At 36.5% G+C, this 19604-nt stretch overlaps 1 protein-coding gene across 1 annotated transcript in view; it reads left to right on the forward strand.

The window, feature by feature from the left end:
* Nucleotides 1–19604, forward strand: part of LOC111156589 (ADAMTS like 1) — a 934723-nt gene that overhangs the window by 551150 nt on the left and 363969 nt on the right. The window lies entirely within an intron of this gene.

Raw genomic sequence — 19604 nt, forward strand, 5'->3', positions numbered from 1 at the left:
TCGAGGCCCCGCAGAATATGTATTGTAGTCTACTGGTAAGCATTCAAATTCAACCTAAATAAATCCTATCCACCTGCTGAATTAATTTGCTTGACCAGTTTTCCAGGCGTGGTGATATGTGCTCACAGGTCACTTTTAGCTCTGATATTTTTAAGTCTATCAACTAATAATTATTCTATTCCAAATATGATAGAACTGGAAAAGCAGTTAAAATACTCAGCTTCTATGGAATAAAGGACAACTATTCAACTTCTGGAGTTAATTATGTTCTGTGATGGCTGGGGAGCTTGTGAAGAGGGTTTCTTAACTTTCTGAGTTTGAGAACATCTTCTCTGAGTGATCTTGTGAAGGGTCCAGGAAAATAAAAATCAGTAGAGGGAAAGCAGAGTGACAATATGGACAAGTATTAAATATAAAATCCTTCATTCTCACTGGCAGTGCTTGATGCTGGAGGAAAAGCCCAGACTTAGCGAAATACTGAGCAGAATCTTTTCTTTGACTTCTACCCCAACAAAGGCTCACAGAAAGTAAGCAGTGCTTATTTTTCCCAATTTCTGATATTGGAGTATTGATAATTGCCTTTACTTGCAACCCTGGTTTGAGCAATAAAGGAAGGCACCATATAAACTTTTTTCTACAGCCTTTACTAATTTCTATAAGATTATGTTAAATTTCATTGAGTAGCTCTGATAATGCCACTATTTTTTTCTCTCCAAATTTTTATTTAAATTCTAGGTAGTTAACATGTAGTGTAATATTGGTTTCAGGAATAGAATTTAGTGATTCATCACTTATATACAACAGCCAGTTGATACAGGACTATTGCTAATCTTGCCTCACTATGTCATCTTTCGTTTTTGCATCATAATGTCTGCTTTTGTTTTTTGTTTTTTTAATTAGAAAACAAACTATACCTACTTGTACTTTATGATAATTATTTTAAGTGAATTAAAAGTGTACCAGCTACCATGAGAAGCTGTTGCTTCTCTCAGATTCTTCACTTTCTCCCACCAAATACTCCAAAGTAATATTTTTAACAAATGCATTTTTCTGACTGATCTAGTAGTGTGTCTTGGTTAGTGGAAATTATCCTTCTTCAGCCTAAATTACTTAAGCATATAGTTTTAAATTTGATACTAAGGATCTGTCTCTGAGAGCTCTAGCTTTGTCTTCGGCCAGTTAATTTAAGTTTTCCCATAAGGAGTTCCAGATGCGTAAGGCACTTAAGAATACTGTGCGTAACGTCATATGTACCACTGTATTAGGTCTGTGCCAAGACCAAGGTCAAGGGGTAAATGGCAGTTCATTTGAAATGGCAATGAGTCAGATAGCTGGATGCTCTTAAGTGCAGTGTCAACCTTTATATTGGTGCCCAAAGAAGACTTAAAGGTCTTTTATGACATTTTTTGCTTTCTGAAATGCCAAATTAATCTCCAGACTAATATATAGTATAGATTAATAGATTAATACACTAAGAGTAGAATATTTTGTTAAATCCCAACTGATTAAATGAAGGTCTCGTCAGATTTATATATACCCAGACAGCAAAAAATGGCTTGCTATAAAGGATGAAAGCATTTTTTTCAAGTTAATAAATTTTGTACTGAATTTTTGAGTTGAATAGAATTTTTGGAGCTGAATAAAATTACTAGATGAACAAGAAATAAAATCATCACGTTGTGGAAGTGCCTAAAAAAAGAAGATTATGATATTATTCCGAAAGGATATGGCTGCCAGAATGTTGTCAATATAAATACAGAAAAATTAAAATAAACATCCTCAAGGAATCTTATCTCACACTAATGGGGAAGATCATTCAAACTTGTCATTTCATAATAATTGTACTAAGGGAAAGTAAGCTAACTCCTCTGATTTTTTAATTGCAAACATAATTTTTCTCCCATAAAAATATTGATACTTACAGTAATATAAGCTTTAGTTAGCAAGTAATTTCTACACCATATAATAATAAATACCAAAAGAAAAATTTTAACATTAAGATTTGGCTTCTTAAACAAATATTTTTTTCTTTTAAAGTCATCTCATCTCTAGCATAATATCCAATTAAGATTCACAGGACTTTTTAAAGAGGTTTTAGAACCTTCAGCTAAAATGAGCCCCAAAGCAACATTTATCTGTTATTCTTCATCTAGTGTTATATGTTATCAGCCTTGTTTTCATTGGATATGCTTGAGTTTTTGTTTAAAAGAAAGATATGCAAGTTCAGAATGGGTCTGACTTCTCTGTCATTTATGTGAGATGTTCTTTTCATTGTGTTAGGGAAGATTTCACATTTTAGGATGTTTAAGGGTTTGTGGTTGCCTTCCTTTTACTTTCAGGGTTAAAGCCTGATCTAAATATATAACCAATACTTCTAATAGTTCTTTAATGGTCCAGATCATATATCTTAGAGGGTCCCCCCCCTCCCCCCCCGCCAAGGTCTGATCTCCTCTCAGGAGAAGAATACTGAATGTTTAGAACCAATTTATGGCCTATTTTATCCCATAAACTTGTTTGTTAAAATTAAAAATGGTTGGAAATCTGTTTGGTGTCCATAACCCCTACTAGCCATATTGGGAATTTGTAACTCTTGGTTGTCTTTTTTCTGTTTATTTAAAAAATTCCTTATTTGGCTAGTTCAGTAGCCAATTTGAAGTCTTTATTTCTCCTCAATTTCCTTTTTTTTTTTTTACTACTTTATTGAGATATCTTTGACATGTAAAAAGAACATATATTTAAGGAGTACAACTTAATGTTTCAGTATATTCATACATTGTGAAAAGATCACTACAATGAAGCTAAATAATTTATGCGTCACACCTACATAGTTACTGTATGTGTATGTATATGTTGAGAAGATTTAAAAGGTATCCTCTTGGGACGCCTGGGTGGCTCAGTTGGTTAAGCAGCTGCCTTCGGCTCAGGTCATGATCCCAGCGTCCTGGGATCGAGTCCCACATCGGGCTCCTTGCTCTTCAGGGAGCCTGCTTCTCCCTCTGCCTCTGCCTGCCATTCTGTCTGCCTGTGCTTGCTCTCTCTCCCTCTCTCTCTCTGACAAATAAATAAATAAAATCTTAAAAAATAAATAAATAAATAAATAAATAAAAATAAAAGGTATCCTCTCTCAACTTTCAAGTAAATAATATAGTATTTTTAACTGTTACCGCCGTGCTGTACATGAAATCTTCCAAACTCATTCATCTTGCATAACAGGAACTTTGTACCCTTTGACCAACATCTCCTCATTTCTCCCTCTCTTCTGCTCCTGGTAAAATTATACTTTCTCTCTGTTTTTATGACTTTCACTATTTCAGATTCCACTTATAAGTGAGATCATGCAGTGCTTGTCTTTTCTGTGTCTGGCTTATTTCACTTAGGAGAATATCCTCCGGATTCTTCCATGTTGTTACAAATGGCAGGACTTCCTTCTTTGTTAAGACTAAGGAATATTCCATTGTGTGTATATACCACATTCTCTTCACCCATTTCTCTGTCAATGGACATTTAGATTGTTCCTATGTCTTGGCTATTATGAATAATCCTGTAGTGAAATTGGGTGTAGATATCTTTTCAAGACCCAGATTTCATTTCCTTTGGATATATATATTTAGAAGTGCAATTGTTGGATCATATAGTAGTTGTATTTTTAATTTTTTGAGGAATTTCCATAATCTTCCATAATAGTTTTACCAATTTACCAATTTGCTTCCTACCAACAGCAAAGAAAGCTTCCCTTTTCTTTACATCTCACAAACACTTGTTACTTTTGTCTTTTTGATAATAGTCATTCTCTGGTATGAGCTGATACCTCATTGTTGTTTTGATTTGCATTTCCCTGATAATTAATGATGTTGAGCACCTTTTCATGTGCCTGATGGCCATTTGTATATCTTCCTTTGAGAAATATCTATTTAGGTTCTTTGCCCATTTTTTAGTTGGATTATTTGATTTTTTACAATTGATTGTAGGAGTTTCTCATATATTTTGGATAATAACTCTTTATCAGGTACACGGTTTGCAAATATTTTCTCTCATTATGTAGATTGCCTATTAACTTTGTTGATTGTTTCCTTTGCTGTACAGAAGCTTTTTAGTTTCACCTAGTCCCACTTATCTATTTTTGGTTTTGCTGCATGTGGTTTTGGTGTCATGACAAAAATTATTGCTAACACCAATGTCAAGAAGCTTTTTCCCTATTTTCTTCTAGCAATTTTACAGCTCCAGGTCTTACATATTTAAGTCTTTCATCCATTTTGAGTTGATTTTTGCATTCACTGTGGGAATAAGAATCCAATTTCATTCTTGTGCATATGGATATCCAGTTTTCCTAACATCATTTATTGAAGAGACTGTCTTTTCCCCCATTGTGAGTTCTTGGCACCCTTGTCAAAGACTGGTTGACCAAATATGTGTGAGTATGCCTAAGAGCGCTTTGTTTTGCTCCTTTGGTCCAAATGTCTGTTTTTAATGCCTTGCATACTGCTTTGATTACTATGGCTTTGCAATATAGTTTGAAATCAGGACGTGTGATGTCTCTGGCTTTGTTCTTCTTTCTCAGTATTTCTTTGGCTATTTGGGGTCTTTTGACATTTTAGGTTTGTTTCTCTATTTCTGTGAAGAATGTCATTGGAATTTTGAGAGGGAGTGTATTGAATGCATAGATCACTTTGGGTATTAAGGACATTTTAACAATATGGACATTCTTCCAGTCTGTGAGCATGGGTTATCTTTCCATTTATGTATGTCTTTAATTTCTTTCACAATTTTTTTTTAGTTCACAGGGTATGTCTTTCACCTAACTGGTTAAGTTATTCCTAAGCATTTTATTCTTTTTGTTGCAGTTGTAAATGGGATTGTCTTAATTTCCTCCTCAGGTCATTTTTTATTAATGTGTAGAAATGCCACTAATTTCTATGTTGATTTTGTATCCTGAAACTTTCTTGACTTTATTAGTTATAATAGTTTTTTGTTGTTGGGATCTTTAAATTTTTCTATGTATATGATCATGCCATCTGCAAAGATCATTTTGTTCCTTCTTTTCCATTTAGATGCCTCTAATTTCATGTTCAGTTACTTCAACTAGGACTTTTGTACTTTGTTAAATAGAAGTAGTAAGAATGGGCATTCTTGTTTATATTGGATCTTAGAGGAAAAGTTTTCAGCCCCATTGATTATGATGTTAGCTGTAGGTTGTTCAAATATGACCTTCATTGTTTTGAGCTAAGTTCCTTTTACACCTATTTTTAAAGGCTTTTTTTTTTATTATTATGAACAGATATCGAATTTTGTCAACTCTTTTTCCTGCATCTGCTGAAATGACCATGTGGGTTTTATCTTTCATTCTATAAATGTGGTATATGAATTTGATTGATATATATATATTGTACCACCCTTGCATCCCACAGATAAATCCTGCATGTTCATCCTTGTAATGTGCTATTGAATTCCATTGGCTAGAATTGTACTGATGATTTTTGCTACCATGTTCATTAGGGATATTGGCCTATAGTTTTCTTTATTTGCAGTGTATTTGTCTGGCTTTGGCACAAGAGCAATACTGGCCTCATAAGATTAGTCTGGAAGTGTTCCCTCTTCTATGTTTTAGAAGAGTTTAGGAAGAATTGGTATTATTATTTTTTAATGTTTAGTAGAATTCATCAGTGAAACCATTAGATTCTGGTTTTCTTTGTTGGGAGGTATTTGATTATTGATTCAATCTTCTTATTAATTATTAGTCTGAACAAGTAAACAAACAGACTAAGTCCATAGTTATCAGAAAAAAAGGAAATAATAAAGATGAGATCAGAAATGAATCAAATAGCACTGAGAAAAGCCATAGAAAAAATTCAACTAAACTAAGAGTAGGGTTTTTGCTTTTTGAAAAGATAAATTGACAAAATCAACAAACTTTTAGCTAAAGGAAAAAGAGAAGATGCAAATAAAATCAGAAATGAAAGAGAAGGCATTACAATGGATGACTCAGAAATTAAAAGGACTGTAAGGGACTGTTATGAACAATTACAAACCAACAAATTGGATAACCTAGAAGAAATGGGTAAATTCCTGAAAACAGATAACCTTCTAAGAGTGAATCTCCTCAATTTTCATTCATTCAGTTAATAAATACTTACTGAACATGTACCATGGATAGGCAATTATAATTAAGGATAAAAGGCCAAAAGGTCAAGCATCTCCTTTGGGGGATTTACCAAATTATTAAGTTCCTACTTGAGTTTCTACTGATTATAGTTGCAAAGTATTTTCAAAAGAGAATTTCACCCAGTTCTGTAATTAGGTAATACATATGTAGCAATGGTCTTATCCCAAATGTACTTGAGAATCACCTAGACATCTTTTAAAAACAAAAAACAAAAAACAAAAAACTGGGCCCCACTGAAAACCAATTAAATTCAAATCTCTACAGGTGAGCCCTAATCTCAATAAATTTTCAAGAAGCTCTCCAAATAATTTTAATGTATATCCAATGTCAAAAGTGCTGCTCCCTTGAAGGGGGTGATAGTGAAATGATTCAGCCTTCTGGGAATTTAGAGATTGGGGCAATAAAGAAAAGAAGAGATTTTCTGATAAAGAAATTCATATATGTGTTGATTCCTCACTCAAGTTTCTAGGAAATGATCCAATCTGTAACATAGGAAGAAAGTCCTGGGCACCAGCCTATCAGGACATAGAAGTAGTGATTTTCCCTATACTTCTGCAAGCCAAGAAAATAACTTTTCTGAGTAGTTACACAATTGTCTGGTATTAGTCAAGGTCACCCTTGCCCAAATTGGCAATGGACTAAGTGATTTCTCAAGTTTTTTTCTATTCCAGTATTATGACTATGCCTCCAGGTTGTTAGTGAATGACTAAGTTAATGCCCAGTAACTAGGTATTTTATGTAGATTCACAGAGATCTACCTCCCTTTGATTCATTAAATTTATTATCCATAGAATGGAGTTTAACTTTCTACCTTCAATTCAGCATCTGTCATTACCCTTAATAGGCTTCCTAATAGTACTTGAATTCTGTCATCTCTGTTTGGGCCCAATATGTGCAATAGAAAAGAGGAGTTTATCTAACTCTAACTGTTTTGCTTAATTTCAGCCACTGGGGGAGAGGGGGTTGGCAAGAAGGAGGGGGCAGGCCGGAGAAGGATAAAGAGAAAGAATGAGAGATTGATAGAAACTAAAAGCACACCAGATATTATGACCAGGGATATCTGAATTGCATACACTAAGGGAAGGATGCTTTACCTTGAGGCAAAAAGAATAAATATAGAATACTAAGTAACATCATATTCATGTGCAATCATCAGCTGAAACCCATAACTACATATACCAACCTTAAGTAGCTGCATAGCCAATCCCTACCTCTGGGCTTTCGGGTAGGACTTACTGGTCGAGACTGATATCTTTTCCTAGTGGGAGAAAGTCACCTGTTCGGGAACCTGGCTCTTCTAATAGTGTGTTTCACTGTCTCTGTGAGAACCTTTCACCTTTTTCTGTAGACTGTCCCCTTTAATTTTTTAATCAAACTACTACTATTGGCCCCACTATTTTCTAGCTATGTGACACTGGATAGGGTTTTCAATTTTTCTGGGATTTCGTTTGCTTGTCTATGATGTCAAGTGGGCAGTGCCTGGAACAAAATAGGTGTTCAATAAATATTTATATCCAACAAATGTCTAAGGTGTCCTTCAACTCTAAAATTGAATGTGTGACCCTGAGACAGAGAGCTTTTCTCCTCCACATATGCAGTCAAAACCCATTTTGCTGCCAGATAGGAAGAGGAACAAAGGCTGCTCTTAATATGAATGGTTTTAAAGAAAAATGTTGTTATTCTCCAGGCCCCCATCTTGCAAAAGACATCTGGGTGATATGGGCGGATTGAAGAACTTTTGTCTGTAGCCAAAATAATTCATAAATTCCCAGCTCCAGGGTTGTGTCGGGTGAGGTTGTGAGAGTCCTAGAGTTTCATAATATACATTTTCCTCATGGGGAAGACAGAAAAGTTGGACTTGATGTTGCTAAAACACATTTGTTTTTATTCTCATTCTTTGCCTCTTTTGGCTACTGAGCAAATGTAAGATCATTTGCAAACCTTATGGCATGTGTGTATGTATAGAAAAGTACATGTCCCTCCTGCTAGTGGATCTCGAGCCAAAGGCAGCAATCCCCCTACCCCATACCCCGCCATCTTTCAGAGGGAACAAATGCATCGTGGTGACAAATATAACTTTGAGTAAATAGGTGAAAATAAACAGAGTCTGTTAAAAAAAAAAAAAAGTCATAGCTTCCTTACTCTAGTAACTATTTTGTTTCATTTTACACTTTTCATCTTTATTTTATTATAGAAAGATTCCAATTAGGTTTCCAGGGTCAAAACTTAGAGCAAATATTAGACCAAAGGTTCTCTGTGGTCTCCTGATAGCATTTCCTTCTGTTCTACAGCTTCTCTCTTTCTTTGACCCACTTTCCCTTCCTTCCTTCCTGACCTTCCTTCCTCCCTTCCTCATTCCCTCTTTTCTTTCCTCAGAAAATGCTTCTGGAGTGTTAACTATACACCAGGCCCTTTGCTAAGTACTGGGGCTCAGAGACATAGACGGCAGGGGGAGAAAAGCAAATAAAAGAAACAAAAAATATGTTTTGTTTTTTTAAAGTGAAAACATCCCTGGACAGCTAGAGGACTGTCCTGGTCCTTTCAAAACCTGACCATATTGTTTGTCACTTCTGGGCCTCTTCTCTAGTGAGCCTCTAACCTACAACATCCCTCTGTGCCCATGCCCAGCTAGCAAAACTCTTACTGTTATTTAAAGTTGCATCCTCTGCTGTGTCCCTCAGTCTCACTTTGCTATACTTTCCCACCACTTTGAGTTTCCTTTTCATGACCTGGCATGTGTTAGAGTTATGTGTATGGCATTGTCCCCTGCTACATGATCAGCGTATGGGCACAGGTTTTATCGTGCTTGTCTTTAGATCTTCTGCCTGGCACACAGCAGGTACCTGCCCACTTCAGTGTTGGACACATTTACTGAATAGAATATTAGGGCCAGGAACCTGCTGTAGGTCTGTTTCTTGAGTTACCCCTTCTTTCATCACACTCTTGGGACACATGGGGCCCATATGGGACATCGCACTTAAAATACTATCCTTCTTGAGTACTTCTCTCTCACCAGCTTGTCCCTTTGTCCAACTCCTTTTTCATGTAGCATCCAGACCATACCCGCTAGTTGCTGACTATGAAGTAGACACTTGTGTGTTTTACGTGGGCTGGTGTGGATTTTTTTCCAATGAAATTATGACATAGAAAGAGTCAGAAAGGTCCTCATTTTTCTATCTTTCCCAGCGCCTTGCATAGTACTGGTTCAGATTGGAGGCTCAATAAATGTGTTAAGAGACTATGAATCTGAGAGCCTTATACAAAAACTTGTTTGCCAGAAACCCTGCACGAGGGCTCATTCTCCCCGTCAGACTGCTCACTGTACGTTTTCTCATGAGATTTCCTGAGCAGTGTGCTTGGAGCAGTTTCTGGCATCGTCAGAAGTTGGGCATGATCATGGCGGTTTACATTGTCATTGTTCTTGCTTCCGGCTTTTTTGATTGCACGGGCATACTCCTCATTTTCAGAACCTCAACCCATATTTGTGAGAACACAATGCCTTGTTGTAACACGTCTGTCTTTGAAGAACAGGCAGAGATATGTAAAATCATACTTGTTTGGGGAAAAAAAAAAAAAAAAGAAAAAAAACCTTGGCAGGGATTTTTGTAGTTGTAATTAAGAACACACCAAACACTCATAGTAGCAAATAAACCAATTTGAAACTCAGGGGACAAACTCCAAAATCCAGCCTACAATGTCCTCACGTGAGTCTAAATTTTAATTGAACAGCTCTGCAGCCTCTTAGCTGCTGCTAGAGAATCTGTAAAGGTTAGAGAAGATTTCCTTAGTTTCCTATGGTAGAGAAAAGACCAAACAAGCAGAGGGAATGACTTCTCAGAATGTTTTCTCCAAACCTACATCATCTCCATTCATATTGAATTAGTTTTAACCCCCTCTGTATGCATGAACTGAGGTCTCCAAGCTGGTAGAGTATTCAGAATGTTTTTATAATGAGAGATTAGTATAGAGCAGAAGTGCTGAATTATAAAACTAAGGTTACAAAAATATGTTATCTATGCCAAAGGAACACTTTAAAGTCGAGGTCTCCATTTATGGCACCGGTTTTAAAATTTGGGCCTCTGCTACCCCCCCATTCCGTTTAAGATTGCTTTGAAAATGCAGTTTTTAGGCCAACTTGTTCTTTTGGCATCTGAGGCCACGATAGAGCATCTGGCAGATTGAGAAGAGCTAGTGCGACACTAGGGCTGTGTCTGTTCCCAGCCAGCTCACCTACTGATGGATGATGCCTGGCAGCCTGCCTCCTTGTTGTTTGTTGTATTATTACAACAGAAAGCATTTTCAAAAGCTACATTTATCAAGCTGTCATAATAGTTTGGCTTGTGTATCTATCTACTCAGAAAAAAAAATAAATCTCTCCCTCAGCCCTAATCTGTTCAAGCCACGTGAGACATCACACGCAGAAGGGGCAGTCCAAAATGAACAGGGCATCCTGTGTGAACGTGAGGACCTTTCAACTAAATGCCTAAAAGAAGAGATATTTTTTATGCGTACATTTGAAAGTCCCACAGCACACAAGACCTGTCTTTCCCTTGTTTCAAGGGTACTTTTCCATTGCGGGTTGTATGTGTTGAAGATGCATTATTTCTAGAATTTAGGTGACTTTGTCAAAGGAGGAGATTTAACCTCAAGGAGGAAAAACACTGAAGTTTGCCACAAAGAAGTTCAAAGAGACCTATTAATGTTTTAAGATCTGTTTTTCTTTAGCAAGTATCATCGATCAAGCATTACTTGTTTGTTTTTTAAGATTATATTTATTTATTTGAGGGGGAGAGAGAGAAAGAGCACAAGCATGGGGGTGGGGAGAAGAGGGAGAGGGAGAAGCAGACTCCCTGCTGAGTAGGGAGCCTGATGTGGGGCTCAATCCCAGGACTCAGATTACAATCTTAGCCAAAGGCAGACACTTGACCCACTGAGCTACCCAGGTGCCCAAAACATTACTTGTTATGGAGAATCTTGTAAGCACGTTTCTTATTACTTGAGATAGGTCTGGGAGCTCATGGCTGTTGGAGGTGGGTAGAGAGAGATTCAAAGTCTGTCTAGAGTAAACATGTACTCATTAAATGTGTGTTAAAAATATTTCAGATCTAGTGGTGCCCAGTGGCTCAGTAAGTTAAGCATCTGGCTCTTGATTTTGGCTCAGGTCATGATCTCAGGGTCATGAGTTGGAACCCTGAGTCAGGGCTTGAGATTCTCTCTCTCCCTCTCCTCTATTTCCCCCCAACCCCAACCCCTGCTCTTGCTCCTTCTCTTTCTCTCTCAAAAAAAAAAAAAAAAAAAAAAAAATTCTAATCTATTAATATTAACAAAGCACTCACTGGGGATGCATACTAGAACATCTCCAATTATTCAGAGGTATAGTATATAATGACTATATAATAGTCATGCAGATAACATGATTATCTGCAGATATGTTTTTATTGAGGTATAATTAACATATAACATTGTAGAGGTTCAAGGTATACAATACAATGTGTCAGTTTGGTGGTTTTCCCTCCATTTTTCTCATCCTCTAGGCCCCTTCCTTTTGCAATCATCAGCCCTTCTCTATATTTATAGGTCTGATTCTATTATTTGATTGTTTATTCATTTGTTTTGTTTTTTAGATTCCACATATGAGTGAAATCATACGGTCTTTTCTTTCTTCTCAGTCTGACAATTTTTCTTAACATAGGATCTTCTAGGTCTATCTGTATTGTTCCAAATGACAAGACCTCCTCCTTTGTTATGACTGCATAATATTCCATTGCCTATATATATCACATCTTCTTCACCCATTCACCAGTCATTGGATACTTAGGATGCTTCCCTATCTTTGCTATTATAAAAAATGCTGCAGTAAACATAGGGATGCCTATATCTTTTCAAATTAGTGTTTTCATTCTCTTTGAGTAAATACTCAGTAGTGGAATTATTGAATATACAGTATTTCTATTTTTAATTTTTTAGGAAACGTCCTATTATTTTCTACAGTGGCTGCACCAGTTTACATTCCCACCAACAGAGCACAAGGGTTCTTTTTTCTCCCCATCCTCACCAGTACTTGTTATTTCTTGTCTTTTTTTAGTCATTCTGACTGTTGTGAGGGGATATTTCATTGTGGTTTTGATTTGCATTTTTCTGATGATGAGTGATGTTGATCATCTTTTCGTGTATCTGTTGACCATCTGGATGTCTTCTTTGGAAAAATGTCTATTCAGGTTCTCTCTCTGCCCATGTTTTAGCTAGATTGGGTGTTTTTTTTTTCCTTCTTTCTCCCTTCCTTCCTTCCTTCTTCCTTTCTTCCTTCCTTCCTTCCTTCTTCCTTCCCTTCTTTCTGTTGAGTTATATAGATTCTTTCTATATTTTGGACATTAACCCCTTATTAGATATAGCATAAGAATTTTAAGGTATACGACATGTTGATTGGATGCATCTGTATATTGCAATATGATTGCCACTTTTGTTAATACCTCTCACATGTCACATAGTTATCATTTCTTTTCTGTGGTGGGAACAATTTCTCCTAGAAACTTTAAAGTTTATAATACAGTGTTTTTATCTATAATCACCAGGCTGTACATTAAATTTCCATCACTTACTTGTCTACCAGTTGCCAGTTTGTGCCCTTAAACTGTATCTCCCCAATTCCTACACACACACACACACACACACAGTCCCTGATAACTACCATTCTATTCTGTTTCTAGGTAGATACTTTTTGAAGAAGGGGTGGTGCTGAACTTGCTCCTCTTGCTGGGACCAAGCACCACACCAAGAAAGTTTCCTCATGAACCAGGCTCACTTTGATCCTCATGAAAGACATTCTAAATTGGAATTAATAATGATTTAAACATGGAATAAAATGCAAAACACTGAAGGCTTACTTTTCTTAAACAAAAGAGTAAAACGGAGCTAAAGGAAAGACGAGAACATGGGGCTTAGGACACCCACCACTTAAATGTCCTCTGACTCCTTCCTCTCCCTCATGCAAGGCGTGATCACTGCCAACCATCTATGATGTCCAGACTCTAGTTCTTCTAAACCCTAAGTTTTTATCACTGGGTTTGACCCATGGATGAGGACAGTGAGCATCTGAGGATAGGTTTATACACAGTGTCCAGAGGTTCATGTAACTTCCTTCTTAATGACTAAGTTGATTGGTATCAAGTGTTGTTTCCTGAAAGAACCTCTTACAGTAATGTGTCTGTGGAAAATGAAAAGTGGCCTAATGGTGCATTTGTACTTGGTCCTCTTAAGTGTTCTCAGAATTTGTTATTCCTCTTGAGGTCTTTGTCAAAAAAAAAAAAAAAAAAAAAAAAAAAATCCCAGAAATGTAGAAGTGCTTTAACTGGCTCCTTGGGGACATCCTCTTGCAAGATAGTTCCAGTGGATACTGCAATGCTCAAATTGAAGTAAGAGAGGAAAACTATGCTCCAGTACTACACAAAATCCTGGTTCCAGCTGTAAGTCTGCTTATCTTGTCTAATCTATGCTCATTTTAGGATCCACAATCTAAAGGACCCAGAGTCCTTCCATCAGCTTGAACTGCTGATATGGTTTTATATCTGTTCTCTTGTGAAGAGTTCATGGTTTCCTTCCAGATAACTAAAAAGAGAGCATAAGCAGATGAACAGTCATATTTTAAAGTTCTTTGCCCGAGTCCATATTTGAGAGCCAGCCGGTATTCCAAGATATACTGTAACCTGTTTTGACTGAGCAGCCCTCTTTGGTTTTGGGAAAACAAAGGCAAACTTCATGAGCAATATTTTGAAATCCTGGAGTCTGAAACACACAGTTACTACATTTTCCTGAAACTCTTGACTGTCACCAAGGATGAATCTGGTTATGTCCCCAGAAGAATCTGTTTGCTTAGGGAGAAAATGAGAACAATTTTGAGGTAAAAATGGATGTGCTTTACTCTTTTTTTTTTTTTTAGTGAGAGATAAGTTGAATATGCCTCCCTCTTTTAATGACTTAAATGATATAAGTGGGAGGATGGGGAAGTATGGGACCAACAAATTGCTAAAGCCTGGAAAGAGAGCTTTTAATTTTACATGGTAATTCATCTCTTCTGTGGTTGTCAAGTTATAGTAATTGAAACTAAGATATCAGGATTTTAAGAATTGGAAGAGTTTGGATGGTTTGTTGTGTGTTAATGAGAGACCAATAAAGTGTGCCTCAAGCTTACACTAATCTCATTATAAGTGAATTAAAGTCTGAATAATTCAGAAATAATAGCTTGTGATTGAGATGATTTCCATTTTTGAGAGGAGGAATTAAGTCAAAATTAATGACTGGCTAGGACTAAAGTGCTAAAATAAGTAAGTAAGTAAATAAATAAATAAGGAATTTCCCATTACAAATCCTGTTTGGAATATATTTGAATATTTGCATTTTGTTCTTTCATACTTGAACAAGTTCTGAGTCCTTAACTGGTACAGTCCTCAGCTCACTAAACACAGCCCTGAAAGTTCTCTATAGTTTATGTCGAAAGGATGCATTTACTTAAAATCTCTGTTATCAGTGGACTATAACGTGCTTTGGAAACCATTTTGGATTGAAATTTCTGTTTGTTTTCATTCCCAGAGGTGAACTTTATTTTGCTTAGATGTGAAGGAAACCACTTGGCTGTTTTAGTTAATGAACTGTTAAAGAAAGGAAGAAAATATTTTTTACTGCTTGACCCTCAAATGAGGCTTTTATGCCCAGATAAATGCCTTGGATAAAGAAATTCACACTTGGCATGAATTAAATCCTTGTGGTGGAATAGTCACTTCATTAACTTAAATAAAATTTATATTCAGGTTTAATAAATTTGAACTTTTAAAACGTATAAGCTTCTCTGCCCTGCAGTTCTTTTCATGTTACATTTCATAGAGGTTCTCTTGGAGAGGTTCCCGATACACAATGTGTGTGTATGTATCTTTTACTTACTAAAAGTGAATTTACCAGAACTGAAGAGCAGCTGATAAATTGATAACGGTAACAATAAGGTGCAGTTAAGCCCCAGGCCAACTCTCTGCTTGGTTTCCCAGATTTCACCTAGTGTTAATATTTTACACATTTTTTTTAAAGATTTTATTTATTTGTCAGAGAGAGAGAGTGAGCACAAGCAGGGGGAGTGGCAGGCTCTCCACTGAGCAAGGATCCAAAGGCAGGACTCGATCCCAGGATCATGACCTGACCAGAAGGCAGACACCCAACCGACTGAGCCACCCAGGTGCCCCAATATTTTACACCTCTTAAGCACATCTTGTTCTTTTTTTTGTTGTTTTACATGCTCCAGAGTTAGACAAATCTGGGTTCCAGTCCCTGATTCTCTCTCTTCTCAATTTTCTCATCTATTAAATGGGAATAATAAAAACATGGAGAGTTGTCAGAAGCTTACTGATAATGTACAAAGAATATGTAACCCTGGTCCAGATACCTACAGAAGGCACTCAATATATCATGCAGGCTAGAATTACTATTGTTACCCACAATTTTGTAATGTCTTTCAGTAATGAGGACCTTTCCAAAATCTGGCATTACCACTTTAAATCATATTTCAGTCAGTTAAGTGAAATAAATAAATAAATAAAGTAATACTCTATAGTAAAGGCGAGGCTTAATTCAGGGGAAAATTTATTTGTAAATCAATATGAGGTGTTAGACAATTATCAGACATTCTTTGAAAATTGCAGCAAGTATTTCTCCTTGTTTTGTGTTTGTTTTCGTTTTTGTGAAATAAAGGGTTTAAATCAGTCTTTTATATTATGTGCCTTCATCTCCTATTTTTCTTTTGTTTTTTTTTACTTTAAAGATTTTATTTACTTATTTGACAGATGACAGGAAGTGAGGGAACACAAGCAGTGAGAGTGGGAGAGGGAGAAGCAGACTTCCCTCTGAGCAGGGAGCCCAATACGGGGCTCAATGCGGGACTCAATCCCAGGACACTGGGATCATGACCTGAGCGGAAGTAAGACACTTAACAACTGAGCCACCTAGGTGCCCCATCTCCTATTTTTTAAGGTTGCTTTTAAAAACGTGTGTTTGTGGTTGGAAATATATGGGGAAAGGCTCGTTGAAGTTAATGAAGTGGGTATTTTTCTGCTTGTTTTGGTTTGACTTTTAGTAAATGATATCTTGATAATATCTCCTTGGCATTTGAACCGAGCTTTTATAAGTTATCTCAGCTTGTGATCACAACTTGATGCCCCACCATCCCAACATACATTAGACCTATGAGAGGGGTAAGACCTTGAGAGGGCAACAGGCTTATGCAAGGAGAAGAGCAAAGTCTATGACCTACATCTTCAAATTCCTAATTTAAAAATGTTTTCATTATTCCTTTTGGGGGATAAGGCTAGGAAAAGAAAATAAAATTAGGTGAAAAGCATAGAGCCTTAAGTTCTTAATGATTAACACCAGAGTTCACTTTTTTAAAGCAAGAAGTCATTGTGTCTCCTTGGTTTTAAAACATTTGGTGGTTCCCTTTTGTTGCCAAGTTCAAAATTAGAAGGTATTTCTCTCATCTGCAGTTCCCCATATAAACCCCCAACTCTAGCAAAACCAAGCCAGACCTTTTTATATGTCTGTGCCTTTGCCTGTGGTTTCTTCTCTACATATTCTTAACCTTCTTTCCATATTTATTATATTTTTATAGCTATTATGCCATTAATTGATCAAATGTCTACATAATTCTTACTGTGTGCTAGGTACCATAGAAAGTGCTTCACAGATACTAACTCAGTTAATCTTCATGATAATCTCAGGAGATAAGAAATATTATCCCATTTTACAGATGATAAAACTGAGATATTGAAACTTCAGAAGAGGCCAAGATTCCAGAAAGAGGATTCTGGTTTCAAAGTGGGTGCCCTGAACTGTTACACCATGTCACTTATGTACTGCGAATTGCAAAACTGAAAAACTTAACCACATTCAGCCAAGACCAGTGTCTAAATGGCATGATACCTGAGGTCTCTGGGTTGTAGAATTCACCACCTTGCAAATTTACTATCAACTGGAGCCTAGTTATCATCTTTTTAGACTCAGAAATCAGGTATATTTCAGCAATCATACCAAGAACAGATCCTTTTCTTGGAGGTGGGCTCACAATGACTTGGTCCATGAGATTAATGTTTCAAACTATAATGCTAGTGCATTGAGTAACTTACAATGAAAAATGGGACTACTACATGGACCAAAATACCCATGTCAGCATGACAAGCACAGTCTGCCTCTCAGCAGTCCTGAGAAACCAGATCATTCTTGGCAAGATGTTTGGTCAACATGGCATCGTAATGAGGGGTATTCCTGGGATGAAGAAAGCATTCATCGGCATCACCCAAATTAGCATGAGGCATCTATATCATGATAGCAACAGCCTTGCCAATGCGACCTAGAGGACATGGTGCTCATTGACCTTTTGCCTGGGGCATTGTTAGGCGGCGGGGGCGGGGGGCGGGGTGGGCACTGACAACCATATATCTCTGTCATTCTCTTCTTTTCTATGATTGTAATGCCTGGCCAGCCCTTCCTTGCCTTTCCCACATTCTATTGTCAATGCATGTTAATAATATCAGACTGGTCACAGTCAGGTCCTTAGGCCTGGGACCTTTCTATTTCTTGAAGATAGCCTTTGTGTAATTGTATTTTCAGATGCTATTCTATTTTTGATAACATCCCCAAGACCTAATACATACTATTTAGCTTTTCTTACACTGAATTATAACGACATGAGTGGTTTTCTTAAGGCCAAGGACAAAATCATATTCATTTTTCTTTGTATTCTCAGAAGTAAATGCATTGCCCAGCACATAGTAGCTCAGTAGACGTTTGCTGGATAAACAAGTAAATTAGGTAATGGTGAATCCTTTTGATTATGAGTGTAAGCTCTGAAGCTGGATGGCCTACCTTCAAATCTCAGCTCTACTACTTAATATTTGTGAGATTTGGGCAAGTTACTTAACGTTCCTAAGCTTCAGTTTTCTCATCCGTAAAATAGGTATAATAATAGTGCCCTATTTCCCAGGGTTCTTGAAAGGATTAAATAAATTAATACATACAACAAACTTAGAAATATTCCTGGGATTTCATAACTATCGGTTATTAGTATAATCATTCTCTCAGCATTTTATAATATATTTTTACTTGTTTTGTAAAAAAGTGTGATTTATTTTACAAAGAGCAGAGTACTGCTGTCCTTGTTTTTAAGTGTCACCTTTGAATATTTAATAAAAAACTGGTTTGGTTCGTAGAAATTGAGTAAAATGAGCTTCCCATGTAGTGATGATGGGAGTACGAAATGATACAACTTTTACGGAATGCAATTTGGCAATATTTATCAAAAGCCTTATAAAAGCTCATTCCCTTTGGGGCTGCCTGGGTGGCTCAGTGGGTTAGGCCTCTGATTCAGCTCTCAGGTCATGATCTCAGGGTCCTGGGATCGAGTCCCACATTGGGCTCTCTGCTAGGCAGGGAGCCTGCTTCCTCCTCTCTCTCTCTCTCTCTCCTTGTGATCTCTCTCTGTCAAATAAATAAAATCTTAAAAAAAAAAAAAGCTCATTCCCTTTATTTCAGTATTTCACCCTCTAGAAATTTATCTATCCTACAGCCATAGTCAGAAACTTAGATAAAACATACACATGGACATAGTTTATCACACTATCATTTATCAAACCCCTAATTGGAAATTACTTAAATGACAAGTCATGGAAGAATGCTTACACAAATTATGTTATCTCATTTAATGGAATATTATGTAGCTCTCAAAGCTGTGTCTTTAAAGTTATTTAACAGTGTGGGAAAATGCTTCCAAAAATTTTTAAGTGGAAAAACCAAACTACAAAATGGCATAGGTGATGTGATTTCCTCCACACTGAGAAGAAATCAATAAAATCAAAATAATAGGGATTATCCTTAGATGAGGCAATTCTGGGAGACTCTGTTTTTGTAAACTTTCTTTCCCAAAACCTCTACAATGACTGTGTATTTTAGAAGTAAAAATAATTCTTTAAGAACTATGAGTTTTCATGTCCTTATATGTGTAATTTTAAGACATGTTTATCAAGTCCCGTTTTTACCATATTCCAGACCTACATTTGTTCAGTGAAACATCTCTTCAGTCTTATGCCAGAAATAATTAGGAAGGCAGGATTCATTTTCGGTAAACCTTGCATTAATATTTATTTGGTTAAATAAGCACTAACTGTAAGTACTTATTTTGAAAATTTCTGGAAGCAAAATGAATGCTTAGTTTCCGCCCTCATGGAGAAATCCATTTCCACACACAACTTCTTGAGATCTGCTATTTAATATTTGATAGGAACTTTTCTAAGAACATTGTTACTCTGAAGAAAAGACTCTTACTTGTAGTAAGAGAAACTTGTTTTTATTTTTATTCTCTTTTTTTTTTAAGATTTCTTATTCATTTATTTGACAGAGAGACACAGCGAGTGAT

Source organism: Enhydra lutris, unplaced genomic scaffold (genome assembly GCF_002288905.1).
Source record: "Enhydra lutris kenyoni isolate GAN:26980312 unplaced genomic scaffold, ASM228890v2 scaffoldscaffold47, whole genome shotgun sequence".
Taxonomy (NCBI): domain Eukaryota; kingdom Metazoa; phylum Chordata; class Mammalia; order Carnivora; family Mustelidae; genus Enhydra; species Enhydra lutris.